General features: G+C 40.4%; 1 protein-coding gene across 5 annotated transcripts in view; it reads right to left on the bottom strand.

Moving 5' to 3' along the window:
- The window catches only part of EPS8 (epidermal growth factor receptor pathway substrate 8), a 182,208-nt gene extending 171,717 nt beyond the window's left edge, over positions 1-10,491 (bottom strand). For 3 of the 5 annotated variants that reach the window (XM_036296976.1, XM_036296978.1, XM_036296972.1), the window contains exon 1: positions 10,225-10,489. The gene's annotated coding sequence lies outside the window, so the exon portion shown is untranslated. Of the gene's footprint in view, positions 1-10,224 lie in introns of all 5 variants that reach the window. The other 2 variants (XM_036296983.1, XM_036296982.1) reach the window with 2 other exon arrangements.
- Between the last annotated feature and the right edge of the window lie 2,277 nt (positions 10,492-12,768).

Genomic DNA, 12,768 nt, shown 5'->3' with positions numbered 1-12,768 from the left:
CTCACACTGATCTCTCTCTCTCCCTCCCCCCCCCCCCCCGCCACCCCATCTCCCTGCCCTCTCTCTCCCTCACTCTACCTCTCTCTCCTCTCTCCCTTCCACTTTCTCTGAAAAAGCAATGGAAAAGATATCCTCAGGTGAGGATTAACCAAAACTAACAATAATCCTATATAATAAAAGCCTAATATGCTGTGTTCGACCGTTCTTTCGACCATTTGACCAGTTGCTATGAAGCACACTGACCACCAGGGGCAGACGCTCCAACAAGTAGGTTAGCTTGCTGCTGGTGTCCGGCTGATCGGGACTGAGCAAATGGGCCAGATATGCCCTCCCGCGGTCCCTCCCCGGGCCCTTATCGTGCACTGGTGGGGTCCCTTGGCCTGACCTGTGCCCTCTAGAAATCCAGAACCCCTCGGGGGATGTCGGAGAGCCAGTTTTGGCCCTATCCCTGCAGGTCAGACCGAGGGACCCCACCGGTGCATGAATCCATGCACCAGGCCTCTAGTCCTATATAATAAAAACGTAGTGTGCAAATTGTCCCCTCAACCAGGAGGGGCAGGGCCAGTGGGGGAAGGGAGGGAGGCCCTGGCCAGCGGCCAGCAGCCACTAGGGACCCTACCAGTGCATGAGTTTCATGCACTGGGCCTCTAGTAATAAATAAAATAGAAGATGAAACTTTAAGCAAATCTGCAAATTAATGACCATTAAAATCTTTATAAGGTATTTTCCTCAATAATTAAAAACATTATCTTTAACATACATTCTTCAGGCATATATATTAACTCTAAACCTTTACATGCATGAGTATCACGTGAATATGCTACAAGATTTGGACCAATGACTAGATTTTTATCACAGAACGAATTCCACGGCTTTTAAATTATTCAGAATCTAACAAGGCCCCACAAAAGAGTTAAATAAAAGAACTAACAAAAAAATTAATATTGTCTGTAGACTAAAAAGATCCTGAGGTGTAAAAAAACCTTTTAACACTAGTTGTAGTACACAGTACTAAAAATACACACACTATACATCAGAAGTTCTGATAATGTAGGTAAACACACTAAAATCATAAGGCAAGTCAACCTTGAGACAGGGTTTCTAAATCAATATTTCTAAATTAAAGAGTAATATTTTAAAATCTCATTATGCCCTTAGTCATAAAACAGTTAAAGTTTTGAAAACACACTGGAAAGAAAAATTGGAAATTACAAACAAACTGAGCAAGCTGTCATGGGGCAGGGTGGAGGGGGGCTACATGTAATAGTGTTCCATTTTCCTTCCATTTATGAAAGTTAAATGTATCTTCCCTCTCTATGATAAGTGCATCTTTCTTCATGTTTAATACTACCTTATTGTCTCTTCATGTCTAAAATTAAAACCGTCTTATTGCCTACTAAAAACCCTCTTCTTTCTCTTCAAGTCTAAAATTACTATTCAAGTTCAAATGTAAAAACTGTTGTAGAATATTAAATAAATTGTATTCAATGTATTCAATGTCCTTCAAATGTGACAAATTTCACACCCACTTTTCTTTATAGGATTGTTTTGCCACCTGTACTTTATTTTAAACATATTATTTTCTAGAGAAAAAACAGAAACAATATCACAAAACGTTAGACATATTAGAATCAATAGAAACAAGTTAGTGTTTAATGATCACAAATATTTCAATAGAAACATTCTATTGTTGCACTAACCCAATAAATACATCAGTAATGCACATGTATTTCTAGAATAAGAAATAATATTCGTACAGAGAGGTAATATTCTAATGTTGCTAATAAAATCTTCTAAATAAAATGAAATTTATATATTAACAGTCTCCAATAAAGGACTTTAAAAATATTTCCCTCTTTTAAGTTTAATTTTTTTCCTTCTATTGATCATCATCTTTTTTTCTTCTCTTCTTATATCAAAAACACAATTTTTCAACTATAGAAAACTGACCTCTTATCAAGTACATAATTCATTCACTAACACATTATTTTAGCACATTCATGAGTATTAAGTTTCAGGTTGTGGTCCAAAACTGTTCATGGTTCTTAGAATTCTTAGTTGGTTAGAATAGGACTAGATGATGCCTTTGTGGGATGTTACATTCTAATGTTCTATGCTTCTAAATATAACAATGGTTTGGAACAGGACCTCTGATTTCACCCAAAAGCACACAAGTCCTCTTCATGAATAAAATCACGTGAATATCACAGGACTAAAAAAGAACATAAGAATTCATCAACTACATAAGGACTTTAGTCAGTCATAATATTCGGACACTCATGCAGCTCTTAAAACAGGTTTGGTATCTTTATTCTCTCCTACTACAATGTAGTGAATACTCTATTGTATTGTTACTTATAAAAATGAAAAATAACTGGTTATTCTGTTCTTTCTAATAACCCTGTAGACTCTGTATGTGAGAAAGTACAGAATTTCCCACCACTCCCATCATGTCCCTCCCCGCATTGTGCACACATCAAACATATTCATCTTTCTGCCTGGAATGCCCCAGAGTCCCAACTCCTACTCTCATTCTGGGTCTCAAAAATTCATCCTATAAAATTCAAATGTCACCTCCTACAGTAAAGACTTTTCTGACTGCCTCAGCCACAGTGAACCTCTTTTCATTAATGTGCTGGGATATACTTTTTTTCTTCTTTTTTTTTTTCATTTAACCTACCCCTCAACAACTGTGTCAAAGTAGGTAGTATTATAGTTTCCACTTCTTAGATATGAAAAGTAAGGCAGATAAGATCTCTCTGATTTCAAAATCCATTACTTGTTTGTTTGTTTAATATGTACTCTGTTTAGTTCTATACTCTACTGAAATGTCTGCTTCCCTCCATTTTCTGGGTTCCCTGATCACGGAATGAAGAAACCCTGTCTTATTCATCTTTATAGTCTCAGTGTCTGGCACAGAACAGATGCTCACCAAATGTGGAAGGAAAGAAGGAAGGCAGGAAGACAGAAAGGGAGGAAGAAAGGGAGGGAGGGAGGGAGGGAAATATAAATTCAACCTCCTCTGTGAGGAAAAACTCATCCCCTTCTAACCATTCTAAACATATGTGTTAAAAGTGACAGTAAGTGCTCATTTCATTCAACAAACATTTTGTGAATATGTCTCATGTGATGTGCTTTCTTTAACGAAAACTGAGACTTAGTTCCTGCCCTTAAGAAACTTATAATTCAGTGGGGCAAAGGAAAAAACAACTACCTAATACTACCATTATTTGTTTTATTTCTCTTAATCCCCCACAATTTCCTCATTTCCTCTTTCAAGAAAACTTATTCTTTTTTTTTTTCTAACCTGAATCTCTATCAACAGGGATTAAAATGAGATGTGTGTTTGAAGATTGGAATAAAAGTAGGTCCAAAACTATTTGAAGGAGAAAAATAAAAAGGTTGTATGCCCATTTGAGGGGCAGGTGATTAAAGGCACTTGGATATCTAAACAGATATCTAGCAAGGCAGATAACTTAGAACTGTTCATCCTCCGCTTTCTAGGGATGATGCTGATGTTCTATACCTTTCATTGTTGTTGTCTTTTTATTGAATTTACTAGAGGCCTGGTGCATGGATTCGTGCACATTAAAAGTAAATTAAATAGAAGGTGGCCGGTAGGGCAAGACTGGGCGAGACAGGCCGGACATGCTCTGGAGCCAACCTCCTGGGGTCCCTCCCCGGCCTGCCGCACCTAGGGTGGCGCCAGGGCTCGAAGGGCATCTGCGGAGTGAGTGGGGGTCCCTCTCGCAGGTGGGGTCCCTTGGCCTGGCCTGCAGGGATCAGGCCAAAACTGGCAGTCCGACATCCCCCGAGGGGTTCCGGAGTGCGAGAGAGCACTCGGCAAAGTTGCTGTCACTCAGCAGCTCCTGCGTTGAGCATCTGCCCCCTGGTGGTCAGTGTATGTCATACCTACCGGCTGGTCAGCTGGTCGCTTAGCCTTTTATATATATAGATATAGATTGGGTGACACTAGTTAACAAAATTATACAGATTTCAGGTGCACAATTCCACAACACATCATCTTTACAGTGCACTGTGTATTCCCCACCCCAAGTCAAGTCTCCATCCATCACCACTTATCCCCTTTATACCCTCTTCCTTCCCCTTATACCCTCTTCCTCCCCCTCCCCCTAGCAATCATCACACTATTGTCTGTGTCCATAATTTTTTCTCTCTCTTTTTTTTAAATCAAGGACATCCTGATACTATCCTGGTACTTTTATTCTATGAGACACAGCCAAGTAAAAAGAGCATGGTGGGTTTTGGAGTCAGAAAGATCAGGGTTCCCATCTAGATTATGAGCCTATTTATTACCTGCAATATGGAAATAAGGAGACTTGCCTTAAAACTCTCTTGTAAAAATTAAAAAAGATCAATATGATTTAACAGTTATAAAACTAGGTGCTAGTTTTACTATGTCAGATCTCTCTAGATGCTTCTTGAAGGCTGATTCTAACTATAGTATTATAATATAAATACTTCTGGCCCCAATACCAATAATACAAAGTGTTTAGTAAAAGAAAGGTACTTGAAAAAAAAGCCCTTTGTTGCAAGAGTAATGGCATAGGTAACATTAAAGACGATATTGCTAAGTATCAAGTTTCTAGATAATACATACATTATCTGTTTCTTCTCAGCATACACCCTGCAAATCCATTATTTCAGATACTCTTCATAAAAAAAGAAAACTTCATTATTTCCTACGGTTATATCTAAAAGAACTGACAGATATTATTCATATTAACATTCCATTTTCCACAAAGAAGAATCGCTGGGTTAGTGCGGAAGAAGAAAATAAATTACAGTTTGTCCTCAATATTCACAGGTTCTGCACACATGGATTTAACCAACAAATAATCAAAAATACTGAGGGGGGCCCTAGCTGGTTTGGCTTAATGGATAGAGCATCGGCCTGCGGACTCAAGGGTCCCAGGTTCGATTCCGGTCAAGGGCATGTACCTTGGTTGTGGGCACATACCCAGTAGGGAGTGTGCAGGAAGTGGCTGATTGATGTTTCTCTCTCATCAATGTTTCTAACTCTCTATCCCTCTCCCTTCCTCTCTGTAAAAAATCAATAAAAAATATATTTTAAAAAAAGAAAAAAGATACTCACAAAACACATATCTGACAGAGTGCTTGTATCAAAAACTTTATAAAGAATTCTTAAAACTCAACAATAAAAAAATAGACAACCCTATTAAAAAACAGGCAAAAGTTCAGACATCTCACCAAAAAAAATATACATATGGAAAATCGAGTATGAAAAGATGCTTAACATCAAATATCATTAAGGAATGGCAAATTAAAGCAGTAATAAAATATTACTACATACCTATTAGAATGCATAATATAAAAAAAACTGAAAATACCAAATGCTAACAAGGATGAAGAAGCAACAGGAACTCTATCAAACTGCAATAAGATATATAAATAAACCTTAATGCATATCACTAAGTGAAAGAAGCCAGTCTGGTAATTCCAATTATATGACATCTGGAAAGGCAAAACAATAAGTACAGTAAAAAAAAAAAAAAAAAAAAAAAAAAAAATTACTGTTTGCCAAGGATAAGGAAGTGATAGGTAAAGCACAGGAGATGTTTACTATGTTGAAATTATTCTGTATGATACTTTGATATCGTAATGATGGACACATGAAATTATGCATTTGTCAAAATCCATAAAACTTTACAGAACAAAGAATGAACCTTAATGTTCTCAAATTAAAAAATAATAATTTGGAAGGTCAGAAGATCCCAGGATGGAATGCAGATTGTGACAAAAAGATCAAACTGTATTATACTAGTACATTTCTGTAGCAACCTCACTAAAGGAGATAGGAGGAGAAGGAGCCTGTAAGGCTAAAAGCAAAAGGAACTGCACTCTAATTGATAAAGTGTTTCCACTCTCTGTAAAGGGAGTATAGGCTAACGATTTCAATACTGCTGTACATATATAATGGAATTGAACAATTAAGTAAATGGATGGCAAATGGTGGGAGCCAGCTTTCTTCTCACTGTTGGAGTGAGTTTACAGATAAGCAGGGGGAGAAGGCCAGAGTGATATAGGTGGTAATGGATTAGGTAGAGAAGGGACATCCATATGAACTCATTATTAGCTTAACATGATACACATGGTTACACAGAGAAATATGTATAGATAAGTGCATGTCCATGGGTTTGTATACACACATGTATTTCCTGCTGTGTCAAATGAGAGGGCCTAAAAGAAATGACACACCAGTAGCCACAAGAACCCCGAGCACCCACATCTTAGTTTCTAATACCATTTCCCAAGAAAATGAGCCAGATTCTTTCTGGCTAAGTCTAGTACTGGGGCAGGAAATAGAAATATACAATATAAGCCTGAATCATCTTTTAATGTAGAAAGTAAGTGATTTTTAAAAAATGATGGAGGCAACTGAAAGAGCTCCCAATGGTCAAAGCTGAGACAATTTGAGCAAGAAAAAAAAGTAGTAATAGATTATAACCCAAAGTGTAATTGTGATACATATGTTATATACATACTATATATGTATATGTATACATGTGTGTGTTTATATATTTATATATACATATATATATTTTACAGTTGGCTCCATCAGAGATATATCTATACTAATAATCTATACTAATAGTAGAGGAATATGCAAATTGTCCAGGACACCATCACAGTAACAACCGAACAACAAGCTGAATGGGGCGACCAGGCCGGCAGGGGGGTTAGTGAGGGACGACCAAACGACTGAACAACAGGCTGCGTGGAATGACCAGGCTGGCGGGGTGGGGGGGCGATCAGGCTGGTGGGGGGGCAGTTGAGGGCAACCAGGCCCGCAGGGAGAGGCAGTTAGGAGCCAGCGGTCCCAGATTGTGAGAGGGATGTCCAACTGCTGGTCAGGGGATTGGGCCTAAACTGGCAGTTGGACATCCCCCGAGGGCTCCCGGATTGGAGAAGGTGCAGGCTGGGGATGACCCTTCTCCCCGCCCCCCCCCCCCAGTGCACGAATTTCATGCACCGGGCCTTTAAATATATAAAGTCCAGATAAATATAAGTAAATAACTGAGTATATACATAAATGAGAGAAAGACATGCAGAAGAATTCCAAGTAATTTATACAGATACTCCACCCTTGAGGAAAAGATACGTAACTCTCCACTCCTTAAGTATGGGCTGTGCACAGTGATTTCCTTTTAAGAGTACTGCCTGAAAGAAACAACTTTTCAGTGCAGAAACCTAACAAACACTATCTCGGTCATATGATCAAGATCAATATCAACAGCGATAAGTCATGTTGATAGTATGTACCCTTTCTATAATGTAATAAAAAGAGCACTTTACATCTGTGATCTTCCTCCACAAAACCCAAAACCTCAGTCTGATCATCAGAGAAACATTAGGCTAATTTCATTGGGGGGGAGAGGGGGGCATTCTAAAAAATACCTGACCAATACTCATCACAACTACGATGGTCATCAAAAACAAGGAAAGACAAACAAACTGTCACAGCCAAGAGGAGCTTAAGGAGACTTGATCATTAAGTGTAATAGCCTATGATAGGATCCTAGAACAGAAAAAGGAGATTAGATAAAAACTAAGGAAATCTAAATAAAGTATAAACTTTAGTTAATAATAATGTAGCAATATTGGCTCATTAACCGTAATAAATACCAATGTGAGATGTTAATAAGATGGGAAACTGGGTAGAGGGATACATGAGAAATCACTAACTTTATAATTTTTTCTGTAAATATGAAACTGATCTAAAAAATAAAATATATTTTTAAAATCTCATTTAAGAATGCATCTAGAAAATATTGAAGATGTTGTAGTGAAACACTGAAGAACTTCACAACTTCCTTGCATATATTAAATTTAGAATGTTTACAACTATTCTGTTATAGGACTTTCTTTTTAAGAAAATATTTTTCAATCACTAACAGCTGCAAACAATTTCATGCAGTAATTCCCAGAAGGGGTGTATTATAGCTGAAGTACTTTAACGAAAATTCCACTTTTTCCCTTTACAGACCATTGCAGATGTCTGAAAATTTGTAACCTATCAATCATTCCCTTGTGTTGTTTTCTGATGATCTAAATAACTACCAAATATGCTGGAGCCATACAACTCAGAAAAGCTAACCTAAATTCTATATAAATCAAATCAGTGCTAAAATATTCATCCAACAAAACTTCAAGCATCTAAAGAGAGACTTGAGAAAAACTATCATCTTTTATTCTGAATACTAAATTTTCTTATATAAATCATGGTTCAAGTGAGCTAGCGCAAAATTATTAGAGGTGAAGAAAACAGTAGAGGAAAAAGAAAGAGTAGACAAAACTAGGACTTAAAATGTATCAAATAAAAATATTGAAAGCAAAGAACAGAAAACCTATGTCATAGCATAGAAAAGGACTACTATCCAAAAAGTATCAGCATAGATAAAAACTTTAAAGCAAGAAAAGCTAAAGATTAAAGCAAAAGGAAATGTTGCTTTTATTTAGACATTAGATTCCTGATAGGGAACAAGATTAAGCCATTTTGGGGGGGGAAATCACCCTAAATACAATTTAATTTAAAGTATTCCCACACTACAAAGCTGAAAATCACTATATAATCATATTGAATGACACTGGAGATGGAAGAAAAAAAAGATTTCAAAGAGTATGTATCAAATATTATAAAAAGTGGTATCTCTCAGATTAGTGGAATTAAAAAGCAAGTTTTCTTTTTTGTCTGCTGTGAAATGAATGGCTTGTGGAATTTTAAAAAGTCTTACTCTATGAATTCTGCAGTAAAGGCATTCTATAAAACGTTACTACATTTGTGATATATCCTAACCTACCCTTTACATGGCATATTTATAAAGTGCATTATTTTTTCAAATTGTAAGTAAAAATTTGAACCCATGACCCAAAATTTTCCAGACCAGCAACTTAAAAACTGTAGCAATATGTCCAGAAAACTACAACTCAAATTGAAAATCTATACTAAGGTGAGAGAGGATGACACTGACTTTAATTTCAAAGACCACATGATCTAAATTACTAGCGCACACTTTGCAAAAACCCAAGTCGCTGTAGAAAGAAGAATGGTATCCTTTCCACGGAAATAAATTGCAAGCAATACACAACACAGTTGCTCTGTTGTTGATACATATATAAAGCAGCCTTCTGGAAATCCTTTCTCCTATCTCCCCGGAATAACAAAGCCAAAATCAAGCTATTCACATACCTCGAGAACCAAGTTTTATCTGAACTCTTAAGATATTAGCTATTCCTCTTATCATCTCAGGCAAGAACTGAAACCTTTAAAAAAAAAAAAAAGCCAGAATGCATGTCATTGAAATATATTTTATAAAGGAGGATTCCGATTCCTAATGCTCTACCGCTCTCAACATCTATGCATTTCAAATCCTAATACCGCAGCGTCCTGCCCTTAGAGATTCCAGCAGTACTATGGGAAAAGAAGAATTTGAGAAACAATGCAAAGGAAGAGGACAATCGGTGCAAAGATTCTGCATACAGGTAGTCCTGGAAAGGAAAGGAAAGACAGTGAGCTTCTGAGGAGCCAGCAGGGTCTGCAGAGGTGGGGAAATCCACTCCCAAGGCATTAACTGACAGGCACCAGAAAGGCCATCTTCCCAAAAGTAAAATGATGAATAAAGCGGAGCAAGCTTTCAAAAGGGGGGGGGGGGGGGGGGGGAGTCAGCCAACAGGAATTAGAAGTGACAACTCCTCGAATATAAAGAGTTATATTCATTTGAGGAGACAGGCGCTGGCGAGACCTTGTCCCAGAATGTCAATCTGAAAAGACCCCCTCCCCGTTTGGAGGTGGGGAGAGTAGCCGATGAACCCAGAGAAGAACAGTCGTTCTGTAGCCGCCCCGCCGCCCAGAGAAGCGCAGGTGGATCTGCGGAAGCTCAGGTTACCAGGAAATATTGCAGGGACACCGTGAATCTTCCCCGCTCACCTTCCCGGAGCCCGGGCGCGGCGGGCGGCGCGGGGCAGGCGGCCGGGGTGGGCACGGGCTCCCGGGCGCACCGGGACCGACGCGCGGGCGCGCACACCTGGCTCCCGACACCAGTTGAAAGCAGTGAAAGTGAATGAAGGCGGACGCGGCGCGGGGCACCGCTCCCTCCAAGCACACAAAGGCGGGTCTTTAACATCCAGGATGACTTCCCACCGTCGGATCCCGGCGGGCGCCTCTCACCGAGGGGTTCTTACCTCGGATCCGCCTTCGGGGCCGCGGCTTTCCCCGGAGGCGCCTCCAGCCCAGACGAGCAGGAGGTGGCCAAGAGGAAGCCTCCGACCTGGACGGCGCCCTCCCCGTCCTCCGCGAGCCGCCCAGCCGCTGTCTGCGCCCAGTTGCAGAGAAGCGATCTCCGGGACTAGCCCCGCGCGGACCTGGCGCTCGCCGACACCGCCTCGCCTGCCGCTGCCAGCGAAGTCTGGATCTGCCCGCCCGCTCACCACTCGCCGCCGAGCCAGCCGCGCGCCGCGCATGCCCAGTATCCTCGTAGGGAGCGCGCGCGCGCACACGCGCGCCGCCCCGAGCGAGATCCGCTCTCCGGGTCTTGCCTGCAGCCGAGCCGCGGACTATCTGGTCGACCCCCAGCGCTAAAGGCAAATAGGCGGGTGGGACCCAGTGGACGTGAGAGGGACCGCAGGGAAGTTATCAAGGCTGCGATCGAAGCCGGCCGGAGATTGCCGGCCACAGACAGGTTTGCAGAAGTGACCTAGCTGGACTAGCAGCTGGGAGACTCGGTAGAGGTCCGCCCCCCGGCAAGGTTCTGGTTCACAACTCTAGTAGTCCACGACCTTGCCAGCCTTCCTCTTCCCTCTGGAGCCCTCCACCCTATTTCCCCCCTCCTGTCGCTTTCCTCTTTTTTGTCTCCTCAACTTTTGCGGTAAACTGATGGCATCTAAGGGCTTCCATTCGGTCCCTGGGACTTTCTACACTGCCTGCCCTTAGTTCCAGCCAACAAGTCCAGACCCGCTTTTCACGCCTGACCTGGATCACATTTTTCGCTTCCTTCTTGCCAGGAATTTGATGTGGTGTGCAGTGGAGGCTTCTTTCAGTTAGTGCCTCTAGTAGCATAATCAATCCTGAAACCTTCGCCTGCTCCCTGAGTAGCAAGTGGAGACACTAAAGGAGAAGACCCTTGCCTGTGAACACTGTATTTTCTTACTCTCAGACCTCTTTCGTCATAGCTATGCCCACAACCTGTTGACTTTTTTCAAGCTGACTTCCAGAAGTCCACCAGAGAGTATCAACTTGATGGCAGTAGATTGCAACGGATTACTTTGTGCAACAAGGGAAAAGCAGTCTGGGGAAAGATTTCAGACCAATGTGGAAATTAAAGGCATTGTGCTAAAAGTGGGAATAGATCTTAAATTAAGTCCCCTGTCTTAAGTAGGAATCCTCTCTCCAATATTCCTACCACAGCACCATACACTTGAATTTTTCCAGTGTTAGAAATCTCTATTATCCATTTATGTGTAATCATGATTATTTATTAAATACTAACCTATGCCAAGAACTAAGCACATTTATATATTATGTCTAATCCTTAAAATGAGATAGGCCTTATTATACCTATTTAGCACATTAGGAAAATGAAGCGTAAAAGTCATTCCTTTTACCAAAGCCAATGCTGATGACAGAATTAAAATCCAGGTCTGCTTAACTCTAAAGCCTATGTCATGATTTGTGATCATCATATCAACTTCCCTCACCTTACACAACTGGCACTGGTTCTGCCCTAGGAACTGCACAAAATTAATATCATTCTTTACAGACATTGCAAGCCTCGAACTATTGGAAGCAAACTATGAAGTAACTACTAGAAGATCTTCTAATACTTTCCTCTTCTTCAAATCTCTGGTACTTTACACTATTCCTCAAATGGCCTGCTGAGCCCTCAAAACTGCACTCTTTTCCCTCTTTTAAATGTACTTTGACTTTTCATTTTCCTTCTAAAATCGTGCACTCAGAAAAAAACACAATATTCAAACACAGTGTGCCAAGAACTGAGTCATAGATTGATCATAGTCCCTTTGATTAAGTATACTCTGCATGTAAGGCACCCCAAACCTATATTCCTATATTAGGTTTTTCTTTTAACAAACATATTACCTAGAGTAAAAAAATCCAAACCTATTATACATAGACTACAATTAAACCTTACATAGTCTATCTATATAAAAGGCTAATATGCTAAGTGTCTGTCCAGGTAATGATGTGACATAGCAACACCTGGCTTCCTCTCCCTAGTGACTAGCCTCCTTGCAGTTTCTTCAGCCCAGGAACATGGCTTGCTTTATAGCCAGGTGGAAACATTTTACACTTTAACCAAATGTCTGTGAAGCGATTCCCCCTGCCTCATCTCATTTGATCCTCACAGAAGTCCTGAAGTAGGTATATAGGAGACTCAGTGGAATCCTATTTTCTTTTCATTAGCTGGAAAATGGAGATTTAGAAAGCTTAGGAACTTGACCCAACTGAAAAGAAGTAAGAAATGGTGGACCTTGAAAATGACTTCAGGTTTTGTCACTGCACAGAATATAGTCAAACACTGCTGCATTTAAATATTTACCCTTTGTTCTCCCTGGGTGATCTACAATAATAATCTGAAGACACCCTTCTGGGGCAAGACATGCTTCAGTGGGGCTTTGGTGCTCACTGAGTCTGCCCCCTGAGTGTGTCCCTTATGGATCTGAGGAGTTGTAATCTGGATGGTCCCACTCTGACCACTGGGTACACTGCTC

Source organism: Myotis myotis, unplaced genomic scaffold (assembly GCF_014108235.1).
Source record: "Myotis myotis isolate mMyoMyo1 unplaced genomic scaffold, mMyoMyo1.p scaffold_m19_p_3, whole genome shotgun sequence".
Taxonomy (NCBI): domain Eukaryota; kingdom Metazoa; phylum Chordata; class Mammalia; order Chiroptera; family Vespertilionidae; genus Myotis; species Myotis myotis.
Note: the sequence above shows the minus strand (reverse complement) of the source record. Positions and strands in the feature narration are given on the sequence as shown.